We start from the raw sequence: 14,398 nt of genomic DNA on the forward strand, positions 1-14,398 counted from the left end.
TCGAGCCGAGACTGTTATTTTAACGAAATATCTTTAAACGTCGGCGCGAGGGGCGAAAGGGGATGGACGGATAGCCTGGAGGAGAAGGATGAACCTTGCCAGTCAGCCTCGGGGGGTAGCGCGGATGGAGATGGCGAGGTTGGCGAGACGGAGACCGGGATGGTCTCGGGCGAGCTCGGCGCGGAGAGATGAAAGGATACCTAGTTACGGGACGAGAGCACACCGGTTTAAAGGATTACCGGCCTGCCCATTATTCAAATGTATGCTAAACGCGCGGGGCGGTGTGCGCGATAGCCTTATCAACCCTCTTGCGAGGCGCACCGCGCCGCGCGGATATTTCACGGCGGTTCGCCGCAATAGCGCTTCCGGAGCTCGTCCAGGCTAGCAACTATGCTTTACTCTGACAACGCTTTTACGACCGCTTCCCTGCTGATGACCAAATGCGGAAATTCGTCCTGCGCCCGGCAAACCTGCTTGATTTGCTCAAGAATAATATTGCTCTTTGTAGTGAATGTTCGAAGCGCTCGGGTTCTTCATCAACGTTATAATTTATCTATAATAATTTAGGCGTTTGCTTTAGAAAAATCAAGCTTCTGTTCAACAAGTTATTATCTTCCCTAATAGCACAAGATATTGTATGAATATTCTAGGATGTTCAATATTATTCGAATATTCGTACGATATCATGTACTGTTATAAGGCTTATTACACTTCTTTAGAATTTTCTCTGAAGCATTTTTGAAACTTATTGCTTGAAAATTATATTATCGTATTTAGCAAAAATTGATATTGTATTTTTCAGTCTAATCATTAATGTCAAAGAACCTTTTGAAAACGTCTATACTGTTAGAGTAACGAATATTTAATTCCAAGCTATCGCTGACATCGCTGGCAATTAAACTACAACTTTGCAAAGGAAGTACCACATTACCATAGGTCGTAGACTTATGCTTCTAACAATCTGGATATCAGCCGAGTTTTTCGAGGCATTAGCATATTAACATCCCTAATTCGCGAGGAAATTTCCAACGCGATTCCGCAGCACGCCGGTCGCCCGCAGATGCGTTGGAGGCCCTCGCGAGGAAAGCCCTCGCAAGATTTGCGCGAAGCGTGAATGGAAGAGGGCGTGGGAAACGGCGAAGTGGCCGCGTACGCGGATAGTGTGCTGACTTGCGACCGGTCCGGTAATTGCCGTAATTGTGCCGAGTGATTCACACATCAGGATCGGCGCGGCGCTCCCGCCACTCCACCCCCGCGTCTCTTTCGCACGAACACGTACACGCATACGTTCTCGCTAGTAATAATAGCGAGCGTATTCGCGCGCCGGCGGTGCCGAGAGCGCGAGCGCATCTGCGCGGGATTTCGGAAACAATTGCCGACAATTCTCGCCACTTGACTCGCGGCCAGCGATTGACGTGAGAATCCGCTTAGACGGCTGTACAACTTCGCCGCGGAGCGTATGAGGTCATCTTCATTAAATCGTTCTCCGCTTAATGACTGATCTAATTTTTTCCCTTGTCTCTCTTTCTCCACCGCCGCCGACGACATTCGCGCTGCACGCTCGCCACACCACTGCGATCAACGTAATGTGCGCTTCACCTCGTACTTTTTTCCACTTCTACGGCCGGGAACGATGTTCGTGGAAAGTTCGTGGTTGCTTTCTTCTCACGTGACGTTCACCAGGAAAGCCAACTTCACGGAACGCTCGTGAATGGGAGGAGATTGACGTGGAACGAGTGATTCTCTAACGTGGATTCGCGAATGATTAATATCAGCAAAATTATCTTTTCCGGTACGGTGATATGTGAAATATCACAAGCGTTCCAGGTGACGCGTATTTCTTGGATAAGATTACAAATCTTATCTCGATTAAAATTGTATATATTTTTTTTTCTTTCTTTTTTGTCGCATATATGTTTTAAAATATGATAGAAGTAATATTGAATATATATTAATTTAATTAGTATATATTTGCTTTTCATGTTAGCCACAAAAAAATTATTTTTAAATAACAAAATGAGGAAAAAAGGTAATTAGAAGTCAGTGCGATGAACGCACTTACATAAATTGATCGGTTTAACTTACACGTTTTAATTATCATCTTGTATTTGTTTTTTTTTTGTTACAAACTACCAAAACGCAACATCACACTATCCACTGAAGATGGCTCAAAGTTAAACCGAAATATCTGTACTTGTGAAATAATTGTATAAATCTTATTAAATACAAGATGATAATTAATGATTGTTTGTAGGTTGAACCAATCAATTTATGCGCGCTTCGTTTACGTTTGTCCCATTTTTCTCATTTTGTTATTTATACAAGGAGTCTTAGCGATTAATTATTAATATCAAAATTATTTCTTTTTAAAACCACATTGTGATACGTCACATTTGACGTTTTATTTCATTTTTTATGTATGAACCCGTGCATACACATAAAAAAAGTAAGATTGAAGCACTGAAGTACATATATGCTATAAATCTTTCGTGTGCACACATAGCCCTCATTCGAGCCGGCGGCACTTTGTAGTGCTAGAATAGCATCTCGCGAAGCCACTTTGTCTCCGCATCCGTTTCCGTGCACTTAGCCTTCCACAAACTGAGAAGACACGCTAAGCTCAAGCAACCATTTATATTTGCAAAACATGTCTCGCTTTCTCGTAAGATTTGATATGAGTTAATTCGATAAATTACGTCAACTAACGATTACCTGATATTTCCAAGCTGCTAAATTATAATTTTAAAAAAGTAAGAATAATTATTCATCTATTAATTGAACATTGCTGCTGCACTGCATTACGTATAAAAATAGAAAATTAGAAACAATCTTCGATTTATGTATTTTATAACGTTAAACTTTTTTATCAAAAATATTTTATAATCATTCGCTATAATTTTATTGTATTAAATTTATCGCGTTATGAATGTACTCAGTAAGTCTATAAATCATTATTCTGAAACATAAGTCAGAAGATCGAGCCGTTCGATATAATTTAATTCGGTCTGCTTTCGAAAATTCGAATCTCATTATAATCGTATTCTGCAGGACGGCGAACATATCTCGTGTATCCGTGGAAGAAATCAATTCAGATCCCTCGGTCCCGCAGGAGATGACATTTGACACCTAGCTGGCATATTTGCCACCCCGCCAGTGATTGGCTGATTATGATCTCGCTAATCCCGAGCCGGGTGGGCTTGGACCACCCCGACGTGATTGCCAAGCTCAAAGGCAAATACGTATCGCGCACCCTTCGGAACCGCGCTTCGCGACGCGCGACCCCAATTTCTATGCGAGCGAGCGTGCGTGCGTGCGTGCGTATAACGTGCATACGTGTGGCGATTACACGCGATTCCGCTGGGCATACGTTCGCCCAATGAAAATCGCTGCTTACTCTCGTTTATGATATTTCGTTTGCGTGCTACTCCTGATTCCAAGTCAATGTATGTCATTTCTTCATGGGATACTCCAGAGAAATATCAGCACTCTTTTCTCTCTAATCTCTTTGATTGCCTTACAGAGTAACGAATTGTAGGTATATAAATTAAAAACGAGTCTGCTTTTGATAAAGAGCAATTTTGCAAAGTAACTTTCCTCTAATTTCGCAAAATAAGTTTTCAATGAGTTTTGTTGAAAAATAAAGTATTTTTTAAGTACCATTAAAAGTGGTAATACACGCGAAAATTGCGGAATATTACAAATATATTAAAGTTCTCAAACGGTTTGCGTTACATCTTATATTTCCCGTTTACAAAAATTTTAATCTAAAAGTTAATTGACGCTGTATTTATTGTACAATAGAAACTTCTACGGAATACCGATGAAGAACGCATTTGCGCTTCTCTCGCGAAATTCGAATTCAAATTATTCTATAAATAAGGTCCTAGAGTAGTTTAACTTCAAACGGCGGAGAAAACGATTCCAGGATTTCACCCTTCAATTGACGCCCAAAGTGCTAACGAGAAACGAAAAGGTAACAGTTCTCCAAATATAAAGGACATCTTGACAAGTTTTCCTCCCTTCGCGCGACGCGTGAAATTTCTCTCATCAAAAATTTCAATTACTCGCTACTACTTGGTGTGATGTAATGGAAATCAGCCAGAGTGTAATTCCGCGAGAATCGCGCGATTACCTCCGCCTCGAGGTTTGCGACTTCGCGAGGTAACCGCGAATCGAAAAGTACCGGCAAAGACGTCGTCGCTGTTACACACGCGGGGGCTGCAATCAAAATGCTAATCGTCTTAAGAACAAGAGGTGTAAGTCCATAGAAATTGGATGTAAGGGACTTAATATCGCTTGGCGGCGCGGATCGCTAAAGAGTATTACGGGGGATTACCGGAGTAAAGTGACACCCTTGGCCTGAGGGCTGCGGTGGCGCGCCGCGCGCAGTCTTAACAAAACACCGGGGGTTGGAGGAGCCTTTTGTAAATATTGTTACTGCCACCCCGTCGGCAATTTCGCCAGCCATATGTCAAGCCACCGATGTCCTTTTTAACGTATTCGCGCATGCATGTTCGTTGCTCTCGAACTGATCGGTAAAGAGTATGCGCAGCATGGAAAGATCCAGCTCAAAGACGATATAAAAAGAACGATATAGAAAGAATGGTGGTACTTATTGTGAAAATATTAGTAAGCTTTATCAAGATTTTTCTTCAATGTATTGTCAAATTTCCATACATTGTTAAATATTAAAAACTCAGGTTTAAACCAATTCAATTGAGTTAAATAACATTTTGTTACTTTTAACTTCCGTGTGTCGAAATTTATTATTTCAACACAAAACACGCAGTTAAAAGAACAATTTTATTTAATCAACTCATTGTTGTGGTTAAATTACTTAATTTCAAAGTCAAAGCAGTTTGTATATTAATGTACGCACCTAGTAAATAATAAATCAAATTTAACATTTTTTAAGTTAAATTATTTAATTCTATTTTTTTAATTAAATTATTGACATATTGAGGAGTAATGAGGCGACTTATATAAATATGATTTAAAAATGATTGGATAATATTCGAGACTAAGAATTTAACAATGCTATCCCGTAAATTTAACGTTTCCATTTAATAAACATTATATATTACGTAAATTTTCTCAGAAATTAGTAAAAGTTCTGTAATATTTTTTTTATATTTTATGATCTTATATAGAATATATTACTATCAATATTCTTTTATATTCTTATAAAATTTTTTTATAAAATATATTTATTAGTTAATACAGCGCTTTCCTTTTTATACAATAATAAAAAAATAAAAAAAGTTTCGTCGACATTATTTTGTATACATATATCACAGAAAATACTGCCGTTTCAAAGAAATCAGGCATGGCCGGCAGGTATGTTCGATGTTCGTTATGGTAATGCATAAAGCGGAGTATAAAGCAATAAGTACGGGGGTCAGCGAGGGTGAATCGTAAATTAGAAAGCAGAGCGGGACGGAGACGAGGAGGGGCCCGGGTCTCGAATTAGCATCGCTTTCAAGTCGCTTTCTAATCTCGGTAACTGGACAAATTGGCACTGAATGATCAGTAACGAACGGACGGAAGGCTCAAGTGGGTTTGCGGCCGTAGGCGACGGACGCCTCGGGAGAAATGGGGGGACGCCGGGCGTCGCGTTGCGTCTCGCGCCGTCTCGTACCGCTATTCTGCGGTATATCGCGACCGACACGTGGCACGGATTACATATACGTGCATGTTACACGGCCAATTTCGGACGTCCGGTTAATGTGCACGCTGGCAGGGGACCTTTAATTGACGAATTAAATCCTTAGGCGACGATTTAGACGCATTTCCAAGTATAAAATGTTGCGCAGGATCAGATATAAAGTAGCTCAAAGTGAAATTAAAATTATTTTCAAATAAAAGAATTAAAAACTATATAGTGTAAAGTATTCTCTAACGGCATATGATATCATATAAATATCGTACGAATTCATGCAATATCGTATGTATATTCGTACGATACCACAATATTTGTACGATATTACGTGCTGTCAGGAATGAGTACAGTAAGACTATAAAGTATTAAAAATTGTACAGCAACTTTGAATAAAAATACGTCGAAGAACGAAACTACAATTGCAATATGCAAGAGAAATTTCTAAAACGTCTAAGATATGAGAAAACTGCACTAATAACCTCATCTTGATATTGATTATAGTCGAAATTATTTTGCATTTCCTCCGCATTAAGTCTTCTTCGATGAGAAATCTCTTCAATAAAAATACAATTCCGTTTTCGCGAAATGGGACGCGAACGGATTGTCAGTGACTACAATCGGGAATAATCGACAGCTGCGATGGATTTCACGTTCATGCCAACTCGAGATAGGAGGGAGGTTTCCTCCTCCTCGGCCGTGGCAAATACGCGCATGGCCACCGTAAACATAAATTCCCCGTATACACGTATCCGGTAGCCACGATTTATTACTCGTGAATCGAGCCGAAGGGGGCGGTTTACAATGGGCCGGCAAATTGCGGCCCGTTTATACGATGGAGACGTTATAGCGAGTTCGCCGATGCGGACGAACAAGTGTGAAATCAGGTGCATCCATAATGCAAAGGGGTGGGCGCGAGGTTTGCTCCCCGGTGCTCGCGCTCCCGCGTTATAACTACCCCCCCGTACACCCGCTTCCGCGCGTCTGCATCCCCCTAGTGCACGCTGCAAATCAATTAGACACGCGGCGGAACGTCACGTTTATTGCCGATGTATCGAAAAACAGAACGCCCCGTCGCCGACCCCTCCGGAAATATCGCGGATTTTGGCAGCAATGCGCGCGTAGATGGGTGGGTGGCATGATGAAACGCGAAATCCACTCGTGGTCGATTTTTCGGAGTGTTTACGGATTAATCGACTAACGGTTTCCCGTCAACTTTCAGAGGGGATAGAACGGCTTTTATACGCAAAACAAAATGATATTTAACTCTTATGAGAATTAATTTTATGAGAGAGAATAATTCCACATGGAGATGATCTAATTAAATAAATTAATTAGAAAAATACTGGAATTTTTTTTATTACTATATAATGGAGGAATTAAAGATATAACATGTAATAAAGTAATGAGTTTTTAAATTAATACATTAATACGCAATTATGTCAAATGTATATATAGTGCGCATTAATAATTTTTAATAGATGAGAAGGTATTATGGATTTTTTGTAGATGTGATGGCCGGTATAATATCTCCGCTATTAAGTAATCTAATGGTTATTTATGGAAACATTTATTTACCGTTATACAATGGTGCTAATATGCCAATACACAATAGTCGATATTTGTTATAAAAAAACATTTTTACTTTTGAACATTTCGAAACTATTTTAAGATTCTTTTTGGCATTTACACAGACTTCCTCATTCTTTTACACAGGCTTCCTCGTTCTTTTAAACTTGAGCATGTTATCACACGAGTATATGTACGTTTAAATATATATTTTTTTCAGTTGTATTTATTTCGAGTAATGCAAAGTTAAACAATAGTATGAGATTTTGCTAATGTCACTCTTTAAGCTGATGCTATACGACCTTTTTTTCAAAGTTTTTATGTGCATGTGCATTTGATAAGTTTATTAAAGTTGTACTACTGATCTATAATTTACATCACATGTATTATAGATTTTCAGTACTGCAGTTTATTATGTGCGTACATTTGCATATATTCTGCAATATTTTCTCTTTGAATAAATATAATATATATAATTTTATAATAAAACATCGTGTTTTTTAAAATAAGTTTTTTAATCTATTTTTTGTGGAGGAGAGAGAGGTCGTGTTACTATTCTATTTCTCTTCGATCTATTGCGCAATGTCATCATTTTATAAATAACACTGAATAATAAATATTTCATAACTTTGAGTCCAGAATCGATTGAACAACACTGACGAATGTAATCGTCAAGTTTTCAATTTAAAATATTGATTATTGTACAAAATGAGAAGTCGTAATAGTATTTTCTCCTCTGCATATATAGTAACATTACGAATTTAAAATATTACAATATTTGTTTGTCGATTCTCCAATATTTTAATATTATTCTGTTAATTGCTTATATACTATTAAATGTGTTTCTGATTCATAACATATACGTCCTTATACAATGTAATCATAATTATTGCTCCATGTATGAAATAGTGTTATAAATAGCGAATAACAAATCATCTTTAGGTAGATCTCACCATTTTGTGTGTAATTGTACTCTTCACGCCTTAACTGCAGTCAATGTTCAATGCTCAATTGTAGGCGTGGTGCTGAACAAAGTGCAAAGTGGTGCAGATCGTTGGGGATGGCCTTAACTTGGTAAGAATTAAAGCGAACGGCTCGAGGGGGTAGCTAAGGGTCGCCTCCAGCGATTATACTAATAGTCGGGGCGTAGATAAGCTTAACCGGGGGGTGCGGAGAACAGTTAAGGCTACTAATTGTTTTCTGCCAAGGAAACTTCGTTCACAGGCGATTCTCGTCTACGTTAACCCATCTATATTCCAACGAAAAATATGTTAAAGTCGATAATTATAAAATACTAACTATATCTCTGTATTCACGCGATAATAATCCGCAAAGGATTATCTCAAAAGAATACGTATTGAGACATAAAAATCCAAAAGAAACACATATTGAGATGATTAACACGTTTTAAAATTATCTTCTTTGAAAAGTGCAAAGTCTTTCTTGACAATAGATTATACTTAATCAGTTATTTCGTTTAAGTCATGTAATCTTAATTTTATAAACATTTCATTGTTAAATCTTTTCGAGCTATCCATTCTCCATTTATTTATTCGATTATATCTTATAAATGAGAGAGATAAATTCATAAAAAAATTTTATGCATTTAATGTAACTATTCAAAAGTATAAAGATGTATTATTGTTATTATGAATATTACATTAAATTCTACACACACAATACAATGCTAGAAAGTTTTATCTTTGATAAGTTAATGATAGATATTATTTTTGTAACTTAAGATTACTAAAGTTTGAATACTTTTGACAAAGATAATTAATAAAAATGAATCACTGCTTTAAAGTAGTCAAGATAAATAAATCTGAGTAATGTTCTCATAATACTCTCTCTTTTATGTTTCTATACTGCGAAAATATTCTAGATATTTGACGTCTAGACGGAACGGCAACAAAAAAGCGCTATGTAGCTCGATAACCGAGCCAGGTACAATGGTGTACCGCCGATGCGGAAGAAAAGCCCGAAGCGTAAGAGCGAACAATGGCCTCCTCTCTGGCAGGTTGATCCAGCTTGAGTAATGTTGAAATCTGTGGGGCGTTCCTGGGAAAGACCACCTGACCTCTTCGTTCCTCCATCACTGCCGCTGGACCCTCGTGGACGAGTCATGCCCGGTTATAACACGAATCGAACGTGTGACTATTAACGTTGTAATGACTATTAATAAGTCGATATATATAGCTGTTTTCCCAAAATCCCTTATAATATTTATACTCCGTTAAATATATATGTTATCAAAGAAATTTGCATGTGCAGCAAATTCTTTTATGGATGTATATGTAAAGATGATGTAGAAATACAAGTTCTTTTTTATTTTTGAAAAGTCCTTTTATGCTTAGTAAGAAAATTATATCACTCATAGAAATTTGGAGAAAAAACTTTGTTGGTGATCAAATCCTTGAGAAAGTTGTTGCTAAAACTCACCATAAATTGCACATAAAGTAGCGTACTAGTGACCTGGTGTACTATTTTCCCCAAGAAAGTCTTCCTCTTTCATAATTCGAGGCGCATCATACTTTAGTAAGAAATCCACCAGCGTCAAGATGGCTTACATGATTACAACGACGTGACATCGATCCTGAGAAATTGCAGGCGCTATATCGCCCCGAACTACTCTTGAATATCATCCCATTCGCGGTGCACTCTTCCCACCGGAAGTGAAATTAAACCAATAGCCACACTTGCGAGCGCGATGTCGCATTGCGCTATTCCGACAAGAGAAACAAAAAAAAAAAAAACCGAGAAGTACGGTAAGCCATAGAATCTACGGTTTCGCTTTGCTACCCCACCGCGTCCTCGTTTGGGAGTCAGGAATATCGGAATTTCGCGCGGCGATCGTGCGAATGTGTCCCGAGGACCCCAGAAGAAGTCGTTCTGGGATGGACACGCGGCCGGGTAATGGAAGATGTGATAATTTAGTATGCACGGTCGGAGTTTATTTGAATTTTATTGGCGAACTCGCTGTCACGTGGACGTAGGAGAGTGGCGGCGGCGATGCCGCAGGGGGGTTCCTTTTTCGTTTTATCGGATCGGGGACGAGACGACGCTCCTCCCGTTTTCCCGAGGGGACACTTCCGTCCGACCAATATCGCTTCTCTTCCTTCGTCGCTCGGGCCTTCTCACTCCCGGCCCCCGTCTCTACCTCTCTCCACCCTCTTACCTCTTTATCCCTCTTTCCCTCCCTTTCTCCCTCACCTCTCTCTCTCTCTCTCTCTCCATCTTTTACTCTCTCTCCAGGGGCGCTTCCAATATCTTTCTAAGTTCTCGGAGCCGGCCATGAATAAACTATTCCCCGACTTTGAATATCTGAGCGTTTTGCGCGGGAATGGGACCGCCATCGAGGGACCGACCACAGAAAGGACGGGAATGGGTGATATCGATTGATCGACATCGCTCGTGGGAGGAGGAAACATCGTAGTTGAAAGTGCGATTCTTCAATTTTTGGAAAACTATTATTTTTAAGACAAAAAAAAGAAGGGAGAAAATGCGCTCGCTACGTTATAATGTTTCAAATTTTTCGGCAATTGAAAGAGATTGATAACTTCAACAGCCCGCGCTGGTTGTGCGGGCTGCATTAATGCATTATGCAACACGTGAGATTCTTCTGGCTGATATTATTTCAACATTATTTCGCATAATCTGTATCAATATTTCTTCAATCGACAAAAATAGAAAATATTAAAAAATAATTAAAATAGCGCATATTTAATCTATTTTTGGACATAGTATCTTCACATTATTATTAATTCAAATATGTTTTTGTAATCATCCTGCCTGTATATAGAACTTACGCGCATCACCGATCTAATCTCTGAAGATTTCAAAGACAAAAGCTTCAGAAAGCGTTAGGTTCTTTAGTACATTAACGAAGTGTCTTTATGGTTCGCGTCGATCATCAGGCGAACAACGCCGTTAATACCCGATGGGATTCTTTATTCCTGATCTCGATAGCGGGGCGATTAATTTTTCGTGTCGTCGAGGATGATGAAATCAAGCAGTCAGCATAATGAGTAGCGTTGTCTGCCGCGCAATTCATCGGATGTCGCGGGAGTAAGGGACGCGGGGGTGGCGAAGGACGGTGGGGTTATTAATATTCAGAACGAGAAGCGGGAGTCGAGAGCAGTGCCGAGTGACAAATACCTAGAGCCCCGTCCCAACCCCGGCGCGGCTCAACTCTGTAATTAACGCTAATCTCCAGGCCGTTTCTGCGACACCGCACCACCCACTTCGTCTTCTCTCTTGCCTCTCTGTACTTACGGGGCGAAGGGTGGCTTTAAGCGGAGAGCTCACCAGTCGATTCTCAGACGGGAGTGCCTTGATGTTTTCCTGCTAAAATATAAGTCTTTGCGCAATTTTACGTTTCCCTTCATTTACCGTTTTATCGTGCACTGCAAAATGAAAGTTCAATGACGTTTTGAAATAAAATGATGGATCATTGCGACCAATTACCGACACACCGCTGGATTTTAATGCATATACTACGAGTAGATCTCGTACTGTACGAAAAGCTCTGGAAAAGTCAGAAAAACTACTCCTTATTTGCGCATTCCTTTTCCCGTACAGCGAAAAAAAGAATGCCGCACGAGCGCGGCGTCTCGTCGCGGTTCCTGAATATTTTTGTGAGCATTACGACTCCGCCGTTCATTCGTCATGGGTGGTACGCATTTAAATTTACAAAACTGTATACTGTTATAACTGCATATGCAAACGCGCATAAATTTCTTTCGCGAAGCTCATAGAACTTTAGATAAAATTCTCCAGGATACGCGTAAACTTTAAGCTGTAAATTATAGACGATAAAAAGAGAAGTAAAGTCCATCAATGCTTCTTTATATTACTAAACATGTACCGTATCACGATAACTAAAAAACTATTGAAAAAAAATGCAAAAAGCCGATAAAGCTTAACGAAGATGTAAGAGATATAAATGCCTGTTTCTTATTATGCAATTAATAATTTTATAAATAAACATCTCAAACATCGAGAGAGAAGTTTGTCTCTGTGTCGTAACTTTTTTATTTTAAACTTTATTTAAGGTCTTGTTTTATTCCGCAGATCCAAAGTAATTTTCTCAAAGCCGTGCATCACGCACGACGAACAAAACTCGGTTGAAGCGCGGAAGTACTTGATTAAAGATACACACATTCAAGATCTTCGAAGGAACTAGTGTACCTCTTATCACGAGAGATTACTCTGGACAGTGTACAACAATTTAGGTGGAGGGAACGAGGGCTGGAGAACGGACGTGCCCAGGTACTTTTAGCCGTCGCAAGCTGCTCTAATCGAGTCCCCCCAGTGTCCTGAAACCGCCAGTGTTTCTTCCGTCGAGCGATGCGAGAGCGAGAAGAAGACGTAGCCGGGGTTGGGATACGAGCGAGAGAAAAGGCGGCCAATCCAATTCCGCGCTCAAGCCCGACCGTCGTGATGGCGGAGGGTGGCGAAAAAACGCAGCCAGGGCCGGGGCGCAAGGCGAGCGAGATAGGTCTCCAGGCTTTTTTGCGTTTAATCAAGGATATTCGCGGTCGGCTGGCTCGCTATTCAGCTCGCCGAATGTTAACCGAGGCGCGCAACCACCACCGAGTATCATACCGCAGAAAGTGGATGAAGGAATCTTCGTCCTTTGACCTTCCACAGACGCTTCTGCCGTGAAATCGTCCGTAACGGTCCTGGTTGTAAATTACAGCGTATACATTAACATTGTTTTTGCTTATTGTATCTTACCGTGTCACGTTCTTCAGTTTCTTGCGATAGCAGTTTCTACGATTAATTGGACTTATATTAAAACACAAAGAAATATATCAAATCACTGATCATATATCTGTTTTATAAGCAAGAATATAAAATCTATAAAGAATTTGTTAATATTAAACAAACATAAACTTGCTTACACGATAAAATTGTGTGTACAGTTTCATTTAAAAAAATATACCTATTCATTTTAATTAAATCATAATTTTCATGTGTTGAGAGGACAAAAGTATCGGATATGAAATAATAATATTTTCAAATCAAGAATTAGAATTTTTAATACTATCATTATCAGAACAGGTTATGCTTTTAAAATAACTATTATTACATTAAAAGTAAAAAAATATTTTTTTACTAAAAAAGATTATCAAACTCTTTGAAGAAAATATTATATTCTTGCTTATACATGAAACAATGATCGTTAATTTGATAACTATTTTTTTCTGTGTGTGGGCAATTATATGAAAGAACAAAAGCGTGATGGAAAACATGCATTTTTTCAAAATATCACAAATATCTCTTATATTATATTATCTTGACTTGCGAATTTTGACTAAAAATGAACTAGTAAATTATAACAAAGCCGATTAAAGCAGTGATCCAAATTAAATATTAATTTTAAAATACTAAATATTAGTAGCATTGTTTTTTAATCACTTGTTGAAGTTAATCTGTGTTCAAGCTAAATATAAATTTTACAATAACAACTATATGAATTATAATCGTGAAAAAGTTTTTGTTTTGTTATTTTTTTAAATAAATCTATGTAATGGATTTTAGTAAATTATTTTGTACATATAAATAATGTTTTATACAAATATATAAATGGTATTTGACTTACGATTAATTCGACTTACGACCAAAGTTTAGTAACCCTGCTATAATTAAAGGAATATCTATATTTAAAAATAAAAGTATTTTTGTGAAACATCATAATAAAATGATGTTTACGTCTACGTCTTATAACTAGCTAACTCATTTATCGAATGAGATATGGATAACAAATATGATGAGTATTATCTCGATATAATGAATCGAAATCGGATTAATCCTGATCAACTAGATAAAGACCTCGTGCTGCGAGGCCAAGGAATCATTTGATTCGTAGAATCTAATAAAATCGATTAGAGACGCGACACCCCTTTCACTACCATGATAGTCTAGACGTGATGTAGCAAGAGACGACAGCTCTAATTTCGTCCTTAAGCATCAAGTATCTCCGCTGTCACTCCTGTAAATTACTTCATCTCGATGACGCGTTGATCGTCGAAAACATCCTCTGAATTTCGAGAGGAGTACTCGAGGAGGGTCACTAACATTCTTTCATAAAGAAGAATAAACATGATCGCGGTGAATACAATAGTTATCGATATTTGAAGATATATGCGTATGTGTATATATTATGATCCA

Source organism: Solenopsis invicta, chromosome 11, assembly GCF_016802725.1.
Source record: "Solenopsis invicta isolate M01_SB chromosome 11, UNIL_Sinv_3.0, whole genome shotgun sequence".
Taxonomy (NCBI): domain Eukaryota; kingdom Metazoa; phylum Arthropoda; class Insecta; order Hymenoptera; family Formicidae; genus Solenopsis; species Solenopsis invicta.